Source organism: Sparus aurata, chromosome 11 (genome assembly GCF_900880675.1).
Source record: "Sparus aurata chromosome 11, fSpaAur1.1, whole genome shotgun sequence".
Classification (NCBI taxonomy): domain Eukaryota; kingdom Metazoa; phylum Chordata; class Actinopteri; order Spariformes; family Sparidae; genus Sparus; species Sparus aurata.
In genome coordinates this window covers 35,250,462-35,273,970 of record NC_044197.1, presented here as the reverse complement: position 1 = coordinate 35,273,970, position 23,509 = coordinate 35,250,462, and the positions used below count along the sequence as shown (strand labels likewise).

The 23,509-nt window shown below is 46.1% G+C and overlaps 2 long non-coding RNA genes across 2 annotated transcripts; both read right to left on the bottom strand.

Moving 5' to 3' along the window:
* Positions 1-202: 202 nt before the first annotated feature.
* LOC115590959 (uncharacterized) lies at positions 203-2,274 on the bottom strand. Its single transcript, XR_003985867.1, has 2 exons — positions 761-2,274; positions 203-459 (listed from the first exon to the last, which is right to left on the bottom strand). It is a non-coding gene; the product is annotated as an uncharacterized LOC115590959 (long non-coding RNA).
* Positions 2,275-22,780: 20,506 nt separating this feature from the next.
* On the bottom strand, positions 22,781-23,273 carry LOC115590763 (uncharacterized). The gene is made up of 3 exons (XR_003985830.1): positions 23,155-23,273; positions 23,014-23,076; positions 22,781-22,945 (listed from the first exon to the last, which is right to left on the bottom strand). It is a non-coding gene; the product is annotated as an uncharacterized LOC115590763 (long non-coding RNA).
* Between the last annotated feature and the right edge of the window lie 236 nt (positions 23,274-23,509).

Below are 23,509 nucleotides of genomic sequence, written 5' to 3'. Positions count from 1 at the left end.
AGTATAGACGTATGGCATTGCAAATAGTTGACGGCGCTGCTTTTCTCCTCTCTCATATAGGTACTGCAACCTCACACAGACTTCAAATCCTGCCGTGACCGCGCCTGCAGTGACACAATAAATATTTTATTAATATTTGTGAATTGCAGTATGTTTTATTACATTATTCGAAGCTATACTATAGCGAAAATGATAACAAAGGCAATGTTTAAAAAAAATTTATTAGACAAATAAAAGAAAAAATCTCGCCAAAAAGACTGGGGGAACGCCGTTCCCCACGTCCCCCGACCACTACACCCCTGCTCATGTAGGCTAAGATATTATAAAATGCAAGGCTTAAGCAGCTGTTTTTAAAAACAGGATCAACAAAGGAGTCCACTGTGATGTTTGGTGAGCTGGAGGTTGAAGAGCGGGTCCCACAGTTCGACGTCTCGGTATAGTGTCCAGTCGCTCGGTCACCTCCAAATACACATACAGAGAATGCTGTTAATATTTTCTTTCTGCGTCTGGCAAAACCCCCTGGAGCAATAATTAAAAATCGCAACAAACGAAAATATATAAAACACGAAATAAATCAAAACCATACAGCATGCACATGAAGTTCCATTAAAATAAATAAAAATCAAGGAGTTTCTTCCATCCGCTATTCAGTCAAGATAGTTAAGATGAGGGGAGTGGGATAAAAACGGTACTTAGCTCAAAGGAGGGGTGAAGCTCACTTCTACCCCTCCACGTTTCCCGCAGTGCGTCTCCCCTGTACCTATGGTCGACCCACGCCGTCTGTGGTCTGCTCCGCTGCACGCCGTGTGTCGCGCTGCCCGCTGCTCTCGTCTCCGCCGTTGCACGCCGTGTGTCGCGCTGCCCGCTGCTCTCTCATCTCCGCCGTTGCACGCCGTGTGTCGCGCTGCCCGCTGCTCTCTCATCTCCGCCGTTGCACGCCATGTGTTGCTCTGCCCGCTGCTCTCGTCTCTGCCGTTGCACGCCGTGTGTCGCGCTGCCCGCTGCTCTCTCGTCTCCGCCGTTGCACGCCGTGTGTTGCGCTGCCACGCTCCGCTCCACTGCTCTCTCATCCCTGTCATCTCTCTCCTGTATCACGCTCCCTTTCGCCTTTATAGGCACCGCCTCCTCCTCTGTTCCGCCAACCGCACACCTGTAACCTCCTGTTCCCTTCCGGGGCAGCACTCCATGGCGCCAAACCCTGTGGAAGCAAATGAAAACAGCGCCCCCCACTCCACTGGTCCCACCACCAGACGCAGCCACCCTGTGACACTTACATGAATAAAACAAATACAATTTAGTTTCCACATCATCATTAAACCTGCACCTACTGAAGGCCCATCTTTTCCAGTATTGTTCCAAACACACAAAGCAGCAAGAGAAAAGGTCAACACAAGATTACATTAACACAGGGATGCAAAGATTCACAAAAAGTAAGATCAGGACTGACAGATGGGCTACTTATTATTTAATATCGCCTCACTTCCATCCAGCCGCGGCAGAATGTTTAGCTCCGGTAAGCAGGTGGTCATTCTGACCACGGAGTTGAATAAACAGTTCCGTGTGCTCCTTGCTCCATAAAACAAAATTAAATAAAAAACTTTTTGTGTTATGTCAACAGACAAAGGGGTTCTGATACTGCAAAAAATATATATTAATTCAAAGACTTTCCAGCTTTCCAGTCTGGAATAAAGCAGGTATCACAGCCTGATCTAAATCTGTTCATCTTGGTCCATTTCTGTACATGAAGTAAAAATAGTCTCTAACATGTCAACAGTCACAATAAGATATAAGATATAAGTAAACCTCTGAAGTCTAACGTTTGAAAGTAAAGGCTTTTGAGGCTTTAACTCCAAAGGCATCACACTGATAACCAACGTATTTTAACTGACATTTTGAGTTTTTAAGGTCCCTTGAAGTTTAACATATCTAGCGTTGGATGTTTAAATGAGTAAAAAACTAGTATAAAGCCAATACTTACATTTAAATGTGGGATCTTCACCACGTGACGTTGTCATGTTTTTTTTCTCTTTTTTCTTTTTTTATGTGTTCGCAATGAATCTTGGGCTATTTATAGCCACGAAGTGTGGTAGCGGTGCACACTCAAAAAACAGGTAAAAGGAGTGTGCATTTGTGGGGTGCATTATGAGAACACTTCGAATTGGGACACCCTTCGCCGCGGTATAATGACGTAATCGCACTTCAAATGCGAACTCGAAGTGTGCAGACCCTGAATTGAAAAAAAACATTGCTTTGGCAGAGGCATAGTAGTATGCCTCTGCCATACTACAATGTTTTTTGTTTTTGTTTTGTTCAAGTTCATCAGTGCAATAAACATTTTGTGAAAAAAATCGTGCCAGAGGATCGTGATCTCAATTCAGCGCAACTCCAGGGTTTACAGGAACACCTCGCTCCACCAACCACAGCAGCTCCACTTACCCCAGTGGCTCCACCTACCCCAGCGGCTCCGCCTCCAAAAGTCACTACAGTTACGGTACCGGCAGCATCGATCGTAGGAGCTGGCAGTAAGTTGGCACCACCAGCCAAATTTTCAGGCGAAGTGGGACAGTGTAAGACATTCCTCATTGACTGTTTGATTCATTTCGAATTAACACCACATGCCTTTTCTACCGATCGTTCCAAGATTGCCTTCATGATCTCCCACATGACCGGAAGAGCCAAAGCCTGGGCATCAGCAGAGTGGAGCAGAAACTCTCCCGGAGCTGAGGAGCTCAGGAGCTGAGCGGGATAAGACAAAATACTGACTCTGTTTTTTTGACTACGCCGTTCGGTTCCGCACCTTGGCGGCGGAAAGCGAATGGAACTCCACAGCTCTCTATGATGAATTTTGGAAAGGACTGGCAGCATCTATTCAAGATTTATTGATTCCCCTGGATTTACCTGAAGACCTGGACTCCATCATCGCACTCGCCATACGCACCGACAACAGGATCAACATGCTTCGACAACAACGCAGCAGAGGAGGTACGGCAATAGCGAGAACGTCACCGGACTGGCCGCCTCACCACAGGTCGTCGCTGGAGCAGCGTCACAGAACCCATTCAGCTGTGCATTGATGACCACAGAGAGCACCTCAGTTTTTATTTATTCAAGTCACCGGCCCATACTCTGATTTTGGGACAGCCATGGCTATTTCGTCACAACCCTCACATAGACTGGAGATCTGGGAAGATCGGGAGGTGGGGAGAGGATTGTACAGGGGAGTGCATTGAAGGTTCTGTTCCGGGAGAAAATGCTGCCATGTTTAACGTGCATTTTACTGACTCTGCCACAGAAGCCGAATTCTCGGACCTGAGCTCAGTACCCTCCTGCTACCACCACCTTCGGGAGGTATTTAACAAAAAGAAAGCCATGTCTCTCCCTCCCCATTGACCTTACGATTGTGCCATTGAGCTTCTTCCGGGATCAAACATTCCCAAAGGTCGCCTGTACTCCGTTTCAGGGCCAGAAAAGGAGGCCATGACAGATTACATAGAGACATCACTGAAGGCGGGTTTGATTCGCCCTTCGTCATCTCCTGCAGGGGCGGGGTTTTTCTTCGTGGGCAAGAAAGACGTCTCCCTAAGACCATGCATTGATAATAGCCCACTCAACGACATCACCATAAAAAACCACTATCCTCTACCTCTTATGTCTTCTGTTTTTGACCAGCTTCAAATGGCCAAAATTTTCACCAAGCTGGATCTACGCAACGCCTACCATCTGATCTGCATAAGAGTGGGGGACAAGTGGAAGACCGGATTCAATACACCAAGTGGCCACTATGAATACCTGGTCATGCCTTTTGGGCTCACTAACACTCCTGCTGTTTTTCAGGCCATGATCAATGACGTTTTGAGACATTTCCTTGACCATTTTGTCTACGTATACTTGGACGACATTCTGATTTATTCTCCAGATCTCGAAACACACCAAGTTCACGTCACTAAAGTACTGAAACGACTGCTAGAGCATCAACTCTATGTGAAAGCTGAGAAAAGTGCCTTTCATGCGGACACTGTCACCTTCCTGGGCTTCATTGTAGCCCCTGGAAAGGTGCAGATGGATCCGGCTAAAGTTAGCGCTGTGGCTGAGTGGCCCACACCTGATAGCCGCAAGAAGGTTCAGCAGTTCCTTGGGGATTTGCTAACTTTTACAGGCGGTTTATCAGAAGCTTTAGCGCAATAGCTGCCCCTCTCCATGCTCTCACGTCCTCACAGGTGCAGTTCCGGTGGTCGCCCAAAGCAGAAGCTGCCTTTCAGACCCTCAAGCAACGCTTCACCTCAGCACCCATTCTAACCATGCCAGATCCACAGCGGCAGTTCGTGAGGTGGATGCTTCCAATGAAGGGGTTGGGGCAGTTCTCTCCCAACTATCAGAACAGGATGGCAAGATGCATCCATGCGCCTTTCTGTCAAGACGGCTGTCCAGGGCGGAGAGGAACTATGACGTGGGCAACAGGGAGCTGTTAGCGGTAAAGGTAGCATTGGAAGAGTGGAGACACTGGCTGGAGGGAGCTAGCCAGCCGTTCATTGGATGGACGGACCACAAAAACATTGAGTATATTAAAAAAGCTAAACGACTCAACTCTCGCCGGGCCAGGTGGGCGCTTTTTTTTAACCATTTCTCCTTTTCTCTCTCCTACAGGCCGGGGTCCCGTAACGTAAAACCTAATGCCCTGTCTCGACTGTTTGACCCCGAGCCTGTTGCCAAAGAACCTGAAAACATCCTTCCACTGACCTGTGTGGTAGGAGCGGTGACTTGGCAGATAGAAAATGAGGTAAAGCAGGCCAATGGCGAGGCTCCGCCACCTAGTGGGTGCCCTGAGAATTGATTGTTTGTCCCGGTTGAGTTGCGCCCACAGGTGATTCAATGGGCCCACGCCTCACAGCTTTTATGCCACCCGGGAGTTCGGAGGACTATGTTTGCCATCTCCCGGAGGTTCTGGTGGCCATCTATGGAGCCGGAGGTCCAGGAGTACATAAAGGCATGTTCGGTCTGTGCCAGAAACAAGACATCCCCTCATGGGTCTCTTGCAGCCGCTTCCTATCCCCTCCAGACCGTGGTCAGACATCTCACTAGACTTCGTCACGGGGCTCCCGGTATCTCAGGGCAACACCACAGTCCTTACTGTGGTGGACAGGTTCTCTAAGATGGCTAGATTCATAGCCCTGCCCAAACTGCCCTCTGCCTCTGTCATGATGAACCAAGTTTCAGAGTCCACGGGTTTCCCAAGGACATCGTATCTGACCGGGGGCCCCAATTTGTGTCTCGGTTCTGGAGGGAGTTCTGCAGGCTCATCGGAGCTACGGCCAGCCTGACCTTGGGGTACCCCCGGAGGCGAACGGCCAGACTGAACGCCTTAATCAGCAGATGGAAACTGGTCTCCGGTGCCTGGTCTCCCAGAATCCCTCCACATGGAGCAAACACTTGGTCTGGGTTGAGTATGCTTATAATTCTCTGCCTACTTCTGCTACTGGTTTGTCTCCTTTTCATTGTGTTTTTGGCTACCTCCAGTTTTTCCTGCCAACGAATTGGAGGTAACAGTGCCCGCCGCCCACGTCATGGTTCGCCGCTGCTGCCGCATCTGGGCAGCCGCTCGACAGATTCTGATCCGTCAAGGAGACCGGGTCAAAAAGGCAGCAGACCGCAAGAGGTGACCAGCTCCCAACTATCAACCCGGTCAAAGAGTATGGCTTTCAGCAAAAGACTTGCATCTTCGTGTGCCCTCAAAGAAGCTGGCGCCAAGAATTGTGGGTCCATTCCCCATCTCAAGAGTCATCGGTCCTGCAGCAGTTCGACTACGTTTGCCCCGGTCCCTCCGCGTACACCCGACCTTCCACGTAAGTCAAGTTAAACCTGTCACAGAGAGTCAACTGGTCCCACCCACCGCACCACCCCCACCACCCGAAGTGATAGACAGCGGTCCAGTATACAAGGTGAAACAGTTGCTGGCGGTACGCAACCGGGGCCGGGGCAAACAATATCTGGTAGACTGGAAAAGGATATGGACCAGAAGAAAGACAATGGGTTCCTTCACGCCACATTGTTGACCCTGATTTAATTAGGGATTTTAATAGGGACCATCCTGGTCAACCTGGACCATCAGGAGTTGGTCCTAGAAGGGGGGGTTCTGTCACACAGCGATTAGGTCTTGTCTTGTCTTGGTTTTTTGTCTTGTGAACTTCCTGTTTTATTTTGAAAATCTAACCTCCCTATCATTTCAGGTCACTTGCTCTTCCTCATGTGTGCCCGGTCTGACGTCATCCCTGATTCCTGATTGTTTCCACCTGTTCCCCTCTCCCTCATGTGTTAAATAGTCTGTGTCCTCGTTTGTCTTGTGCCAGTGTGTCTCGTTCCTGCGTGCACCCCAGCCCTTTGTCACAGTCTTGCCTAGTTAGTATTCAAAGTTCATGTTGATTTTTGTTCTGTTTTTCCTTGTGCCTCGAGAAGAGTGAATTTTGTTTGTAATTTTTGATAGTGTCTTTTGTTTTGGTTTTCATAGTCAGCCTTTTGTTTTCCTCCATTTTGGAGCGCCTTATTTTCTTGATATACTCAGAGTAGATAGTTTAGCCTCTGTTTTCCTCCTCTTTTGGAGCGCTTTAGTTTTCTTAGATCAGTGTTTTGTTTATCTATTCTTAGTTTTCCTCCCTTGTGGAGCGATTTTGATTTATTGGATTTTTCCTTCCCTCGTGGATTGTTGTGTATCTGCCTTGCCTCCGCCTTTTGGAGTGATTTTGATTTATTTGGTTGTTTTGTTTTGCCTTTCTGAGTCTGCAGTCAGGTTAGGTTTTGATAGCCTATTCATTTGTCTCTCTGCTTTGAACGCCCAATGATTTTCAGAATAAAAGTCTTACAGCTTAACAACACCAAAACAGAAATCATATTGTTCACCCCCCCTAACAATATTAGTCATTACCAGCAAGCCCTTGGTCCCCTCTCCGTCAACATAAAACCCACTGCAAGAAACCTAGGTGTACTCTTTGACACAGAGCTGACTTTCATCCCTCATGTTAATAAACTGGTCCAGGCCTGCTTCTATCAACTTGCCCGTTTCTAGAATAAAACATATGCTCACACCCCCTGATCTTAAAGTCATTCACGCATTCATCTTTTCTAGACTAGACTACTGCAACTCCCTTCTCTCCGGCATCAATCAAATCTCTCTTTCTTGCCTCCAACTGGTACAGAATTCAGCAGCTCGGCTTCTAACAGGTTCTAACAGACGTCAACACATCACTCCAATATTAGCTGCCCTCTCTGGCTCCCTGTCTGTTTTAGAATTGATTTTAAGATTTTACTGATCACTTTTAAAGCATTACAGATATTTTAATTCCCTATGAGTGAGCTCGCCGCCTTAGATCCTCAGGCGGGGCCTTCCTAACAGTTCCAAAGTCAAGAGTAAAAACTAAAGTGGAACCGTGCGTTAGCCATAAGGGCCCCTCGACTTTGGAGCGCCCTGTCTGAGGAGATAAGGCTTGCAGGATCGATAAATTATTTTATATCACTTCTTAAAACCCACTTTTATAGACTTGCCTTTATGTGATGTGGTCCTTTTGTTATGATTTGTAGACTATTAGGACCCAAATGCACGACCCAGACAACAGATTCACAATAAATAACAAGTTTGTTTTAATGTTCAAACGTGTAACAAGTGCAGGGGAGAGAGGAGGTGCGTTGTCCCGGGATCCAAAACCTGGCTTGTGAAGACACAAGTGAATGCGAGGGTGAAGGTGTCGTGATGCGGCGTTTGCTCTAGGGTGATGCTGGTGCTGCGGCACGGTGCAGGGAAGTTCGCCTCTCCAGTGTACTCACACAGAGCGGTAAAACAGGAAAGCTGGCAACAGGCAGGCAGGTCCACAGTCAGGCAGGGAGAACACAAAACACAAGACTGCACAGCAAGTACAGCAATCTGAGGTAAGGTGGAGAAAACACAGTGGTATTAGCTACACAAGCTAAAGCACAGGGCACAAAGGCAAAATACTGAGGAGCCAGGATGCAAACAACCACGTTGACTGATGAAACAATCTGGCGACGAGCAGGAGGGAATCCAGTGGCTTTAAGGGAGGATTGATTAGTGGAGTGGATTCACCTGGTGCTGCCTGTGAAAGAGAAGCCACGCCCACATGCACACACACTAAATAGCTGAGTCGACTAGTAAGGTTACTCCACCTTAAATTCATCAGGGACGTTTGGAAAGTTGATGTTAGGCCTGTTCAGGTGTTATTTTAAACTGCTGGCTGTGTTTCCTGTTTGTAAGTCAGTTAAAGGTCCCATACTATACTGTTTTTCATCAATTTCACACAGCTGTCGGAGGTCCAACAACTCTGTATTCAATATGTATTGCCTCAAACACATCCGTGGTCCTGCATTCCAGCTGTCTGAAAGTCACTCTGCTGAGCTCCATTCAGAGCACTCTGTTTCTATGCCTGCACCTTTAAAAGCTCTGTCTGTCAACACCTACTTGGGGAGCCTTGCCTGCTACGTCACTCTCAGGGAGAGGAAGCCCCTTATGCTAACGGTAGCATGCGTTAATGTTTACGGTGGATGTAACACTATAGCTCGCGGAGATTTTTTTGTTCAACCGAACCAGTTTGACCCAGAATTGGACCCAGAAGGAGAGGCTCTGGAAGAAGTACAGACTCTGTGCGGCTGCAGCAGGATGTTTCAGAATGGTTAGTGTGTCTGAATAATGCTAGTTTGTTTGTATGTGTTGTTACAGTTACTACCATGTAGCTAATGGCTAACAGCTAGCGAAAGCTGTGTGGCTGGGGTGCAGTTGCTGGGTCCGGTATGGTTGAGACTGATCCTTTTACGAGGATCAGTGTCGAGGCAAAGCCAGCTTTGTACTGACACTCGTTACTGAAGCAGTCTGATGTGAAGTGGTTAGCATACACATACAAGCTAACATGAACCGCAACCGCCACGTTGTCATTAAAAATGAAACACAACCACGGTCTCTTCTGTTGTTCTGTAGCTGGGACAGAATATAGGCACTTATGTTGATTTATACAACAACAACAGAGCAATTGCGTGTCTACGTCTGAGCGACAATGTTGTGAATCACTGATGTCTCTCCGCTGGACACACCAAACTTCACCTCTGGGATGAACGGCCCCCTCTCTGATATCTCCTATCACCGCACAAAGGAGGCCGGCCTATGATAATGACTCCTTTCGTTATGTAACCAAAGGAGCTGAATCTGAACAGCCTGTAGGAGCGCCGTGTTACCAGTGGGTGGCAGTACTCGCTTGTCTTCCTCATTCTGGGAGTTGGCAGGCTAGATATGTAGAGACTAGAGAAAACCAGTTTTTTATGATATGGGACCTTTAAAATGCTATTAATTTGCTATTAAAGGGGGAGAGACACAGGAGGAATACAGACAGGGAAACACAAAGCACACACAAGGGAGAAGGCATGGCTGCCATGATGGAATCATGACACCTTGTATGTTTATTTTTACTCCGTCTTTTAGTTCTTTTTTTGTGTTATTGTATTTATTACATTTCTACAGAGCCCTGGAGGTGACATGGATAGGGTTTTTTTTATCTCGCGAGTGTGACTTACTATCTCGCACGCGCCAGTTACTATCACGCACGTTCGACTTGCTGTATCTCATGTGCGCGAGATAGTAACTGGCGCGTGCAAGGTAATAACTCGCACTCACGATAGTAAGTAAGATGCAGTGGAACTCTGGCTCAAATGATTGAATGAAGTGAACGTTGTGGTGTTAACTCAACAATGATGGGACGCTGGAATCATGAACAAGTGCCGTTTACTTCAACAACTTATACTGCAACATTGTTCTCTGTAGCAGCGTCATATCGCATATAGTCGCCATGTTGTTGCACTCTGACCTCTCTACGTGCAGCATGTTAACTATGACCTGTCTTATACAACAGCGCCCCCTTGTGGTACAAAGAGCAATAGTATATCTGTTTTATATAACAGAGGACAACAAACGTGTTTAGTGTACTGTGAAAGCCAAGAGAATGTGGTCTGTGTGAGAATGTCGTGGAAAATTGAAGGTATATTAGTAAATGTAGGTTTTCTGTCACAACTTTCACGTGAATATGATACTATATGCACCTGCATCCATTGTTAATTGTTTGTCCTGATTGCCAGTTGTGACTGCTGCAACATTATTTCATAAATTAATTATAACCAAACTACTATTACCTTGACAACTCCTCCATCATGGCTAGCATAATAGCCATTAAAACAGCTATTAAAATAGCTTTTAAAACACCCGGACACTCATAGTGGATCATCAAAATACCTGTTATATGTACCTCTTACCGTTACACAATAACAATAAGACACTTTATTAACATTAATTAATTTATTAATCAATTAAAATTCTGAGATGGTCTTGATCCATGATAATAAGCCTGCATTTAACTGACTGCACTGTTTAATTACGTCAAAATGCGCTTGAGTTAATATCTCGCACGTGCGAGATACTAAGTCGCGCTCGCGAGATACAGTAAGTCGCGTGTGCGAGATAGTAACTGCCGCGTGCGACATAGTAACTAGTCTGTGCGTGATAGTAACTGGCCCGTGCGAGATAGTAAGTCGCACTCACGAGATATAAAAAAAATCATGTCACCTCCAGGGCTCCGTACATTTCTTTATTTCGCCTACTTTATTTATTTTCATCTCTTTTATCTCACCTACTTTACCCATTTTTAACCATTACCGCTGTTATTTCAACCATTTCATGCAAGCTATTTTATCGTCCTATGTAATTGTAAATTGTATTCTTGCTTAGTCTGTCAAAGCACTTTGTGAACCTTGTTTTTAGAAAGTGCTAAAGAAATAAAGTTAATTATTATTATTATCATAAAATATGGTTGAAAGGGCATGAAGATGTTGTTTGCTTTATTTATGTAAAACTTCAAAACCAATTTTTTGAAATTGGTAGACATGATTTACAGTACATTTACTGTACAAAATAGAGTTCCAAGTGTGATTAAAAGAATGAACAAGCCATTTTAAATAAGTATATTTTAACATTTCACTTAAAGTACTGAGAGAATTGACAGCTGTCAGATCAGTTAAAAGTGAGTTCCAGAATTTTGGGTCAGAGTGAATGAAAAGGAACAACAATGACATACGGTTGGATGATTGTAGTGCTCTGTTTGCACAATACATCTTTTTTTTTCTTTTTTTTTACTGAGAGGGATGAAGCATTTAAAACTAAAAGAAGAATCTGAAAATCATTCCTGTGGCACTGATAACCAATACAGTCATTTCTCTCTCAATGTGTCATTTTGTACGTACAACGCCTGCATGAGAAACAAATCTCAAAATCTTGAATCCGTCACTATTGGTGAGTTGATTAATTATAATTTTAAAAAAAACATACAATACATGATCTTTCATTAGTCAGGAGTCACAAGACAAAAATGCATTATCCCACTAAAAAAATCTGCTTTCATTCAATCTGCCTTTTCAATGAAAGCAGCACATAAATGGAATGCTGTACCAGTCCACATCAGGGAACTCACCACTTACAGGTCACTTTTTTAGTCAGTTAAGAACATGTCCAGTAAGCAACTAACTCTGTCAGCACTAGTTTGGATGCCATCATCATTTGGCAAATGTCTGCTAATGTACAACTTGCATGCTGCCTTGTTGCTTGACCTACCGTATCTGTCCTTGCTTGTGTTTGTTTTTTTTTTTGTTTGGGGTTTGTTGTTTGCTTTGTTGACCTGTAATTTACTTTGCTTTTATCACTGCCCATGTCTGTGTCCTGCTTTTACTGTAATTGACATGCCTTACTTCATGATTAATTTCTTTTCAACTTGTTATTTGGTTTTAGGTTGACATTAGGCTGCCAACTTCACATCTTGCCAGGGACTACGGATGAAAACTAGCCTCTTGGCTAACTTTGACATATTTACAGTAGTGTTTATTAATATGCACTGTCCCAGCTAAATAAACTGAATAAATAAATGTAAACGCTTCTTAAATAGTTAGCTACATTTCCATGTTGTGTTGTACATGCACATGATGTGTTGTCTGTATCTCCCCAGCAGAGAGCCATACATTTTCCTGACTAAGGTCCCTGGCCTTAGTCGCCTTAGCTTTTTCAGAATTGAGTGTTTAACAATTCCAAACCATTTCTCCACATGGCAGTGTGTGTCCCTTGTTTCTCTTGGGCCAAGTGTGTCATCTTCATTGTCAGATGCATAACTTCCTCAAGTTCCCCAACAGCACCACTCCAAAGGGGAAAAATGCCTAGGTAGTTCTCAAAAAGGACATCAACACCGCCTGTGCAAAGTATGGATTGCTCATCATGTGGGGTCCTGGCATCCTCTTCAAGCTCTCCCTGTACTTCTCCCAAGACTTTATTGAATTCATATGTGAAGGGAGATTTGCCAACAGTTGTGTGGGCATTTCTTTTATCTTCATTTCTGTTCCTTCCATGTCAGCAACCTTGAATTAATTCCTGCATGGCCTTCAGATTAATCTGGACATGATTGGCGTTGTTTGCCAAGCAGTACGGTGCACAGTGAGTGGAAGATTTTTAGTGCTGTGGTCATTGAGGTAGTGTTTTGCAACCTGGCAAATGCAAATGTTGCAAACACATGCAAACTCCTTCAAACCTTTGTCTTTTGTGTTTCTCCCAATTAACTGAGTGACAGCTTTGAGCATGTGTGCAGGGCATATGTGTAGCACTGTAAACATTCTGATATCCTTCCATGTCTTCAGTTTTGAACAGATAGCAAAAACCCTGTCCAAGTAGCTGACAATGCTCCCTGTTGAATGCTGTAATCTGTTTAAGCCTGATGTACTCGTAGTTTTGTGTACTGTGACAGTTTTTGGAGGAACTGCATTAGCAAGAATGTGATTGGTGGTTGTAACGGAGTTCCTTTCAGTCTCCATTATGTGTTAAGAGCTTCATTATTGGTGATGCATATTTGCACAGTATGATATTGCACACAGTAAAACACAGTAATGTATGGCCACACGAATAATTGCATGATTACTATAATGATGACACAAGCTATTGTTACATTTTAAAACCTTTACTGGAGGGTCTGTGTTTGGCCAAATGTGTGTGTGTTTTCCACAGGCGATCTGATGTGTTAGTTCCAGATGCCGGGTGGTTAAGTTAGTCGTGCCACCTGTGGAGAAGATAATTAGATGACGTGATTAGCAGAGGCGGAATCCAGAGCGGCTATTTCGTCGCTCGATAAAGTGTCAAATTATAATATTAATTGTGTCATGGTTAAGGTTAAGAGTTACAACGTTATGTCTTGTTCTAAACACTTACCTGTGCTCTCCTTCCAGGGTGCGCGAGTAAAAGAGTCCCCAGGCAAACAAGCGCTTCTTTATCGTTCCGGGAGGGTTCCATCAGATGAGATTGTGTGGGGGTTGATGCACTTATGTCAGGTTTAGGTTTGTTAGCTTTGCTGTGGCATTTCGTAAGTGTTAACTATAAATAAGTTAACTGATGCATTGTAAATATTTAGCTGTAATGTATATTGGGGTTTTGTTGTATTTAGGTGTGGGAGATAATATGGGTCACATCAGAGCACCCCTGTTTTTGGTAGCACCCATAGGTGGGGACTATAAAAGGCTGCACGGTGTCCTAGCTTTGAGAGTAGTTGCAGCCTGGAAGGATGGTTGAGCTGTACCTATGAACTCTGAACCTAGATTTGCTGTACTTGTGCCTCTGTCCCCTTACTGTAGGTCCTGGCCTGGAGGGGAGGTGCATTCTGACCACCTCCAGGAAGTGTGAGAGAGTAGTAAAGGAGTCTTTTGGTCTGACTGGGAACTTTGGATGCAACATTCCCTGTAGCATCTAGGTATAAAGTCAGTGGGGTCTTCTTTCTCAGTTGTTGCACAACTATGCTTATTCCTGTCACAGTATACATGTATACACCAAAGGGGTCACCTTGAAAGCACTGTATGTACCCAGGCATTTTGTGAAATTTGGAGTCACATTCCTTCATGATGTTTTGAGTGAATTACATCTCCATGAAAACATCCTCATGAATTCTTATCTTTTTTCTATTCTCTGAACTAATCACTTTAAAAACATTACAAAAACAAAAACAAACGTTCAGACTTCAGGTGCTTAAGTTTCCTGAAATAAGTTCAGCAGCGCATGTTTATCTCAGTTTCCTATAGAAGACTTGGCTCAATCCTTCACGTAGAGCTCTTGCAACTCTCCCTCTTCTTGTATTTGCTGCTGGTCTGAATTTTGTTTCACTTGTTTAGTGTGCCATTTTTCCCCTTCCCCTTCAGCTCACTTATCCTTTTGAAGAAGTATTTTGCACTGCAGGAAGGGAATGTACAAACTGCACTAATGTTTAAATAGGGAATTGCTATTGAAGGCATGGGAACAACAGGGAGTTTTCTTTCGAAAACTGTTGTACAACACGTTGGTCCATGGTTGGAACAATTTTTTGCCATTTATTTCCATTTACTGTAATTGTAAACCTTTTTGATAAAACTGGTAACTTTCTCCATTGTTTTTTTGTTCAATGTCTTTCCATGGTCAGGCTGCTTGTCTTCTGTGTCTTCATCTGACACTGCTTCCTCTACTGGGACTCCTCTCTGCACTGACGTCATCTGTTGCTTGTCTTCTGCGTCATTGTCTTATGTGTTCTCATCTGATGCTTGTTTGATTTTGTAAATTGTTCTCAGAGGCAGGTCCTCTGTCCCACTGTCTAAATCAAATGCTTTTTCCTCCATTACCTGAGGTTCATTCATTTGTGATGACTTTTCCTGTTTACTAATCAAATCTCTCACTCTGTGTCGATTTCTGATCCATATGATCCACAGCCAATGACGGTTTTTCTTATGATCTTGACCAAATAGGGCTATGGAGAGTTCACACCATATTTTTGAGGAAAAAACCTGTGTCTCTGTTTATAATGTCAACACTCTTCATTGTTCTGACCAAAGCTTCCATTCCAACAGTCATTGCCCTGATGAAGAACTGTGGTTGGGCTAAGAATCAAGGCTGGAGGTACACGACAAGATGAAATACTCTGGCAACGAGACAAGGTGAGACGCAGACTACAAGACACACAAGGAGGTTTCAGGTGACCTGAAACAAGAGGAGAGTTACTTTTCAAAATAAAACAGGAAGTTCACAAGACAGAAAACCCCAAGACAAGAAACCCCTCATCGCGATGTGACAGCAGAATCTTCTCGCGAAACCACAAGGACTCTGAGTGACAGAACGCTCTGGCGGTCATCCAGGATTCATAGAACTGTAGTTACATATGTAATTCGTTCTATTTCATTCTTACTGACTGCCAGAGGTGGTGCTTCAGCACTGCATGACCCATAACAACAAAGTCATGAGGAATGTCAATACAGACCTCAATGAGAGGAAGCAGTAGGGGTGGGCAACAGGGCCACACCCAGTGGATGGTGAGTGGCCACAATCACCCGACAGAATCTGGAGAATATAGTCGGTGATGCCCATGATGCCGCATCACAGATGCCCCCAAGGGGCACCGCCAGGTGGATAGGTTGGTTAAAGTTCGACGATGACAGAACCTGAGGAAAAAGGCCGTATTCGGCCACAGAGTGACCCCTGAGCCATCTGAGTTCCACTCCACAGACATGAGTCACTCACAGAGAGAGCATGTAGCTCCCCAACACGCTTCCCTAAAGTGATGGCGAGGAGAAAAGCAGTCTTAGCAGACAACCACTCTGCCTGTGCCAGGGGCTCAAAGGGAGGCAGACACAAAGTGTCCAGCACCTGGGGCAGATCCCATGCTGGAGCTTTCTGTGCCGTGAACACTCTGTCAGCAGCGGGTCGGGCCCTGCAGTGGCCAAACCCAAAGCTGCAGGCGATGGGAGACGGTTGAGACATTGTCCGACCTTACTAGCACATGCCTCCCTCTCAGGAGCAGAAGAAAAAACTGCAGTGCTATGTGAATTGCCCTTAGCTTCAGCACATTGATATGCTCCGAGCAGTCCCATGCAGGCCACAGCTGTCCGGTTCTGCCACACAGCACTCCACCCTGAGAGGGAGGCATCTGTTGTAACAGTCTCCCGACAGGATGTATTGGAGCCCATGTGCTTGCACTGAAGGAGAAATGATCTCTCCCTCCATGGAGCCAGAGCAAGGAGGCAACACCGTGACACCTTGAGTTTCCTGTGCCGGTGCCACTTGGCATCCAAGTGGAAGCTGTTCAGCCACCTCTGAAGGGGACGTAGTGACAGCAACCCTAAGGGAACCACAGTGGCAGCAGCCATCAGCTTGCCTAAGAGGCGCATATACAGGACATTGCGCAAACAGCGGCCCTCCTGAAAGAGGAGAAGGAGGCGGAGGATGTGGTCCACGCCCCGAGGTGATTGACAGGCCTTCATGGCAATGGCATCCAGAGCCACCCCAAGAAAGAGTGTGCTCTGTGAGGGAACCAGGCTGCTCTTTGGGAAATTCACTCAGAGACCGAGCTGGGTCACATCTTCATGCCCCGCGACTGCAGCGGTGAGAGGGCTGCCATCACACACCTGGTGAACACCCGTGGAGAAAGGGAGAGGACGAATGGGAGCACCCTTAGCACCCTTACCCTGTTAAGTCCCCTCAAGTCGAGGATAGGGCGGAGTCCGCTGTCTTTCTTTTCGACAAGAAAGTAAGTCGAATAGAACCCCCGGGTGGTGACAGGGGGTCTACTGGCTCGATGGCACCCTTGTCCAGGAAGGCGGACAACTCCTGGTCGAGGCATGGGCTTTTGCCGGGTCGAATACGATAGTCATCATGACCCGGCCAAAGGCTGGCGGCCGGCGTCGGAACTGAAGTTTGTACCAGTGGGTTAAGATGGAAAAACCCCAAGGGTCCATGGTGGAAGGGTCCTGGCACCCTGACACAGCACTCACTCACCCATATTTTGTTGTCATTAGGGACAGATTATACAGAGCGGGTCGTGACACTCGGACAGGAGAAGAACTCACTCAGTTGTTGGTGCCGAAACAATTTTACAGTGCCCCTGCGCAACATCTCTGCAAAGAGTGTTGCACAGGCACTTTTTCAAGTCATCTCCCGAGTTGGGATCCCGAAGAAGATCCTGACTGATCAGGGCATGTCATTTATGTCACGTACACTATGCGAGCTGTATGAATTACTGGGCATCCGCTCAATCCGGACTAGTGTGTACCATCCCCAGACCAACGGCCTGGTGGAGCGGTTTAACAAAACACTAAAGAACATGATTCGTAAGTTTGTGCACGAGGATAGCCTTAATTGGGATAAATGGTTGGACCCTCTGTTGTTTGCAGTGCGGGAGGTTCCCCAGGCCTCCACGGGTATTTTCTCCCTTTCAATAAAATCACAGGGTGTCCTGGACCTGGTTAGGGAAAACTGGGAGACGGGTCTAAGCATCAGCAAAAACAAGGTACAGCATGTCCTGGACCTGAGAGCAAAGCTCCATTCACTGGGCTGGTTATCACGGGAGAACAGAGGGGCAAATCTTAGACAGTTTTCACTGGGAGATAAAGTGCTTGTATTGCTACCATCATCTAGCTCTAAACTGCGTGGCAAGGGCCCTTTGTGGTCACAGGGCGAGTGGGGGATGTCGTTACTACCTCCTGGGGTGCTCATTCACCCTCTGGTCGGACCATGCCCCGCTCCAATTGCTCCACCGCATGAAAGATGCCAAAGCGCGGATCACTCGCTGGTATCTGGCGTTACAGCCTTTCCGGTTCAAGGTGATCCATAGGCCGGGTACCCGCATGGTCATGGCCTATTTCCTCTCCCGCTCCGCGGAGGGGAGGTGTAGTGGTCTTGCGGCCGTCGGGATCCAAGCCTAAGTCGGGCAGTGGGTGTATGTGGCAGTGAGGTGTGGTTAAGGCGTTGGCTGCTGGAGGAGAGGGAGGAGTGGCCCAGCTGACGATCAGACAGCTGGACAGAATCAGGTAATCAGTCAGCCATATAAGCACGGTTGTAACCTGGTTCTGATCTCTTGCAGCAGGCTAGGTCCTGTGAGAGGACCGGACTGGAGACGGCAGCGGAGGCAGCTCAGACACCCGACCCTCAGCCGTCAGAGCGACGGCTGTTCATTTTGTGTTCCTTTTGTCTTTATGTTTAGCCCCACTTTCCGGCCAGAGCTTAATAAACGGTCAATTCACCAATTAACGCCAACTCTCTTTCTTCTCCCTCCCCCCCCCATACTGTGAGTGGTGGGGCTCACAGTATCTATATACATTGTAAAACTAGGAGAATAAGAGCAAATACCTACAACTGTTGTTTATTTTTGCAAATAAATGTTTGTAATTAATCACTTTATTCTTGTAGTGTATGCAGGTTGGGGTTGGGGGGGCCTGGCTTGTCTTGGACACAGGCAAGGGGGGGCTTCAAGAAAAAAAGGTTGGGAGCCACTGCCCTACAGAATGACCTCTAGCAGGACACTGGTGTGAATGTCTCTACCCAAACAATCAGAAACAGACTTCATAAGGGTGGCCTGAGGGTGCGACGTCCTGTAGTGGGCCCTGTGCTCACCACCCAGCACCATGGAGCTCTATTGGCATCGCTAGAGAACACCAGAATTGGCAAGTCCGCCACTGGTGCTCTGTACTTTTCAAAAATGAGAGCAGGTTCACCCTGAGCACCTGTGATGGACATGAAAGAGTCTGGAGAAAACAAGGAGAACGCTATGCTGCCTGCAACATTGTTCAGTATGACAGGTTTGGTGGTGGGTCAGTGATGGTCTGGGGAGTCATATCCATGGAGGCTGGCTAGAAAATGGCAGTCTGACTGCAATTAGGTATCGGGATGAAATCCTTGAACCCATTGTCAGACCCTACACTGGTGCAGTAGGTCCTGGGTTCCTCCTGATGCCCGACAAAGCCCGGCCTCATGTGGCAAGAGTATGCAGGCAGTACCTGGAGGATGAAGGAATTAATACAATTGAATGGCCCTCATGATCACCTGACTTAAACCCGATAGAACACCTCTAGGACATTATGTTTCGGTCCATCAGGCGCCGCCAGGTCACTCCTCAGACTTTACAGGAGCTCAGGGATGCCCTTACACAGATCTGGGAGGACATCCCACAAGACACCATCCGTCGTCTCATTAGGAGCATGCTGCGACGTTGTCAAGCATGCATACAAGCACGTGGGGGCCACGCAAGATATTGAGAAGCATTTTGAGTTGCAGAAATTCAATTTGGGCAAAATGGACTAGCCTGCCACATCATTATTTCACTTAGATTTTCGGGGTGTCTATACAATTAAGCCCTCTGTAGGCTGAAAACTTTTATTTCCATTAAAAGATGTGGCATCCTTTCGTTCCTAAGACATTGCCCTGTCCATATCTGTATAAATATCCAACATATTTAGTTTTCACATTGAGATGTGATGTGTTTTCAAAGTGTTCCTTTAATTTTTTTGTGCTGTATGTATGTATGTATGTATGTATGTATGTATGTATGTATATAGATAGATAGATAGATAGATAGATAGATAGATAGATAAGCAAGCTGCAACCGTAGCTTTTGGTACATGAAAGGCATTCTCTGTCCAGACCACAAGTTAGTGCTACAGTAGAATCCAGGGTTCTCCCCAGACGGTGGAACAGCGGCGCTGCGCCGCTAAACCGCTAGGTCAGCGCCGCTATACTCCGCGCGTGACAGTGACGAGCGAGCGAGCGTCCGTCCGTCCGTCCGTCCGTCCGTCTGTCCCCCGGTTGACGGCTAGGAGCTCCCGGCTGACGGCGATGAGCATCCGTCCGTCCCCCGGCTGACGTCCGTGTCTCTCCTCCTCCCCCCCCCCCCCGGACTGACGTTGACGAGCGTTCGCACCCCCCGCTACACTCAAAATTTCTGGGGAGAACCCTGGAATCATTCTGTGTAGTACGTTTCTGATCTTGCTAATTATTTAAAGGTCCCATATTATACTGTTTTTCATCAATTTCACACAGCTGTCAGAGGTCCAACAACTCTGTATTCGACATGCATTGCCCCAAACACATCCGTGGTCCTGCATTCCAGCTGTCTAGAAGTTGCTCTACTGAGCTGTATTCAGAGCAGTCTGCTTCTTTGCCTGCACCTTTAAATGCTAATGACCTCCGTCTGTCAACACCTACTTGGGGAGCCTTGCCTGCTACTTCACTCTCAGGGAGAGGAAGCCCCAAATGTTAACAGTAGCATGCGCTAATGTTTACGGTGGATGTAACACTATGGCTTGTGGAGATTTTGTCGTTCAATCGAACCAGTTTGACCCAGAATCAGACCCAGTAGGAGAGGCTCTGGAAGAAGTACAGACTCTGCGGCTGTAGCAGGATGTTTCAGAATGGTTAGTGGGTTTAAATAATGTTAGTTTGTTTGTATGTGTTGTTACAGTTACTACTAGGGATGAGCGAGTACAGCATTATCTGTATCTGTAACTGTTAACCATATGAATTATCTGTATCTGTACTCGGAGTGGGCGGGACCTAACCCGAAAGTGGGCGGGGTTTAACCCGGACGTGGGTCGGGTTGTCTTGAAATGGGCATGGCTTTAACCGGTATGTTATTTTAAGCATGCAATTGATATGGGTTGATCAGAAAGTGTTATATTTATTGCTGATTAGAAAACTATTTACAAGACAGCATCAGCATTGAGCTTCAGATCAATGGTTTTGATCATGATCAAGTTTTGCAACTATGAATACTACACATGCGGTTGCAATTATGAAGTAAAATGTAATGAACAAGAGTTTTCATACTCAACATAACTTAATTTTTTTTTACTTTAAATTTTTTTTTTATGACCAGTGTGATTTTTACATTTTTTTTTGGTTCTTTTTTATTTTTTTTTATTTCCACACCAGGTGTGTGTGTGTGTGTAGCCTAATTTGTAATATTATTTATACCACTACTACCTTTATTTTTTCATGAAATACAGCAAGAAAGTGTCAGACACTCAGTGTGTGACGTCAAAAAAAATGGTTAGCGCCAGCTGATGGTTTTAAAAAAAAGCACAAAAAAAACTCAGACAACCGGCAGAGAGAGGGAGAGGGAGAGAGAGAGAGAGAGAGACAGCTGACGGTTAAAAAAGAAAAGAAAAAAAATCTCCGACAGGCAGAGACGCAACGCAAGTCACATTCTACCAAGCACCACGTCTAAACAAACCCACGTTTACCAGAACTCTACTGGTTAATAAGTGAGTACAAACCGAAGTAAAAACAAACCTGAAGCTGAATAAACCCTAAACGTTAACGGAAAAGACCGTGAACCTGAATGACTGAGGGAGAGACAGACAGCTGTTCTGTGAGTGAGTGAGCAGAGCGGGACACAGAAACACATCTGTATGTGTGTAAGGGAGGGGCGCTGTGACTACTAGCCTATCACAGACACAGTCAGCTACCCAATGAGGATTTTCATTCAATCCGAGCACAGATATTGACTCATATTACTCATACTCGGCAAAAGTGCTTTATCCGTACCGGATACTCGGCTGAAACGAGTATCCGGCTCAACTCTAGTTACTACCATGTAGCTAATGGCTAACAGCAGGCGAAAGCTGTGTTTGTCTCCAACACACTCTCCAAACTCTTGGACACTGTTCGCATTGTCTCTGTCTCCAGTCTGCACGTTTCCAGACTTTTTACTGTGACAACCAAGCTCCATCGTAATATTATTAACACCAAACTCGCTTCAAATGCCATTGCATAGCAGACCGAAGTGGAGCTAACTAGTGGAGTGGAGCCAGTTTCCAGCTGACTTAACCATACTCGTCGGCAACTGTAAATACTATCAGACCGCGGCGACACTTATTAGTGGCTCAGGTGCAGTTGCTGGGTCCGGTATGGTTGGGACTGATCCTTTTATGAGGGTCAGTGTCGAGGCAAAGCCAGCTTTGTACTGACACTCGTTACTGAATGTGGCAAGTGTCAGGTCGGGGTTTTAGGGAAGACGTGGGGAACAAGGATCAGACAGGAGCAGGCACATGGACGGGAGCATGGACAAAGACAGACGCTGACAAGAACAATGACCAGACAAGGAGTGAAGGGAACACAGAGACTAAATACACAAACACTGATGACAAGACGAGGAACAGGTGAGGTGGACCAACAGGTGAGATAACGAAGGGGAGGAGCACATGAGAACATGAAGGGACCAGGGCAATGGACAGAGGGAGCCAGAGGGAACATAGGAAAAAACACAGGAGAACTTAAAGGACACATGAGGGCATGGGAAAAACAAGACACAAGACAAGATACAAAGACAAAACCAGAGTCATGACAGCAAGGAGGAGGTGAAAAGAAAAGAAGACTAATAACTAATAATACTAGGAGCTCAAAAACGCCACCCTGGGAGTTTCTGAAAACTGAGGAAATAACAAATTAGTGGGGTTGCACACACACAAAAAGAAAGAAAACCTAACAAAACCATAAGTAACGGACAGATCATTGGCCTGAACAAACAATATATCTGCCCAATGTAACCAGAGAAAGAAATAAAGAAAACAAAACTCAATTACCTTATTTACAAAATAACTCAATTAACAAGATTTATAAAATAGATTTACATAAACAAAATCCAGAATAGACTCAAACACATACACTCAAAAATAATGAAACAGGATCCACACATCGATACACTCATTCATTCAACATAAGGGGCACCAGTCCCCGGTTAAACAGATAATCGTACCAGGCCAGCGGCGTGCGGCCGACCAATTGTCCTGTATCAAGCCGTAGTGGCGGCGACACCTCTGATGGCCGCAGGACAACGCCGTAACGGCATGCAGCAGCAGCAAATATGAACGATATGAATGTAGTAAACACAACGCACAAAGCAGCAGCGGCCCAGGGAGGTGGCTACAGTAACACCTAATTGAGGAAAACCATCATTAGCATTGGCCAAGTATGTTAAAATGATGAGGTTACGCGTTAACATATAGGCTACATACCTTTTTTAGTAGCACAGAAACTCACACACTCACGAGAGGAGGGAGGGATAAAGGACTCCCGGCAGCCGCCAGCATTTACCTGTGACCACACTAGCATTAGCCACCTAGTAGCATCAACCACAACGGAGAGAGAGAGATGACACTTACCACCGCCAAACGATCACAGCGGCGCACACAGGGACAGGGAGCACGGAGCAGCACACGATCGCCCTACAACACAACACAAATGCCCTGATCATAATGATCGAAATAAAATGAGCAGCGAGGTGAAGAAGCGTGCGGCCATACCTGTCGGGCACACAACCTCCGACCCGGGAATGACGCAGGTGACAATGGAAGCGCAGAGGACGAACCGGCGGGCGGACTACCGCTTTTGTACCGGCCCACCCCAATGCGTAGCAGGAATGAGTAACGGAAACCATAGCAACCAAATGTAAACAAAAAGGGCAAGGGGGAAAACAAGACAAAATGCTTATCCTGCTACATGAAGCAGTCCGATGTTAAGTGGTTAGCACACACATATAAGCTAACACGGACTGCAGCCGGCACGTTGTCATTAAAAATGAAACACGGGGCGCCGTTTAGGTCAGTTGGTAGAGCGTGCGTCCCATGTGCCGAGGCTCTGCAGCGGACCCGGGTCCGA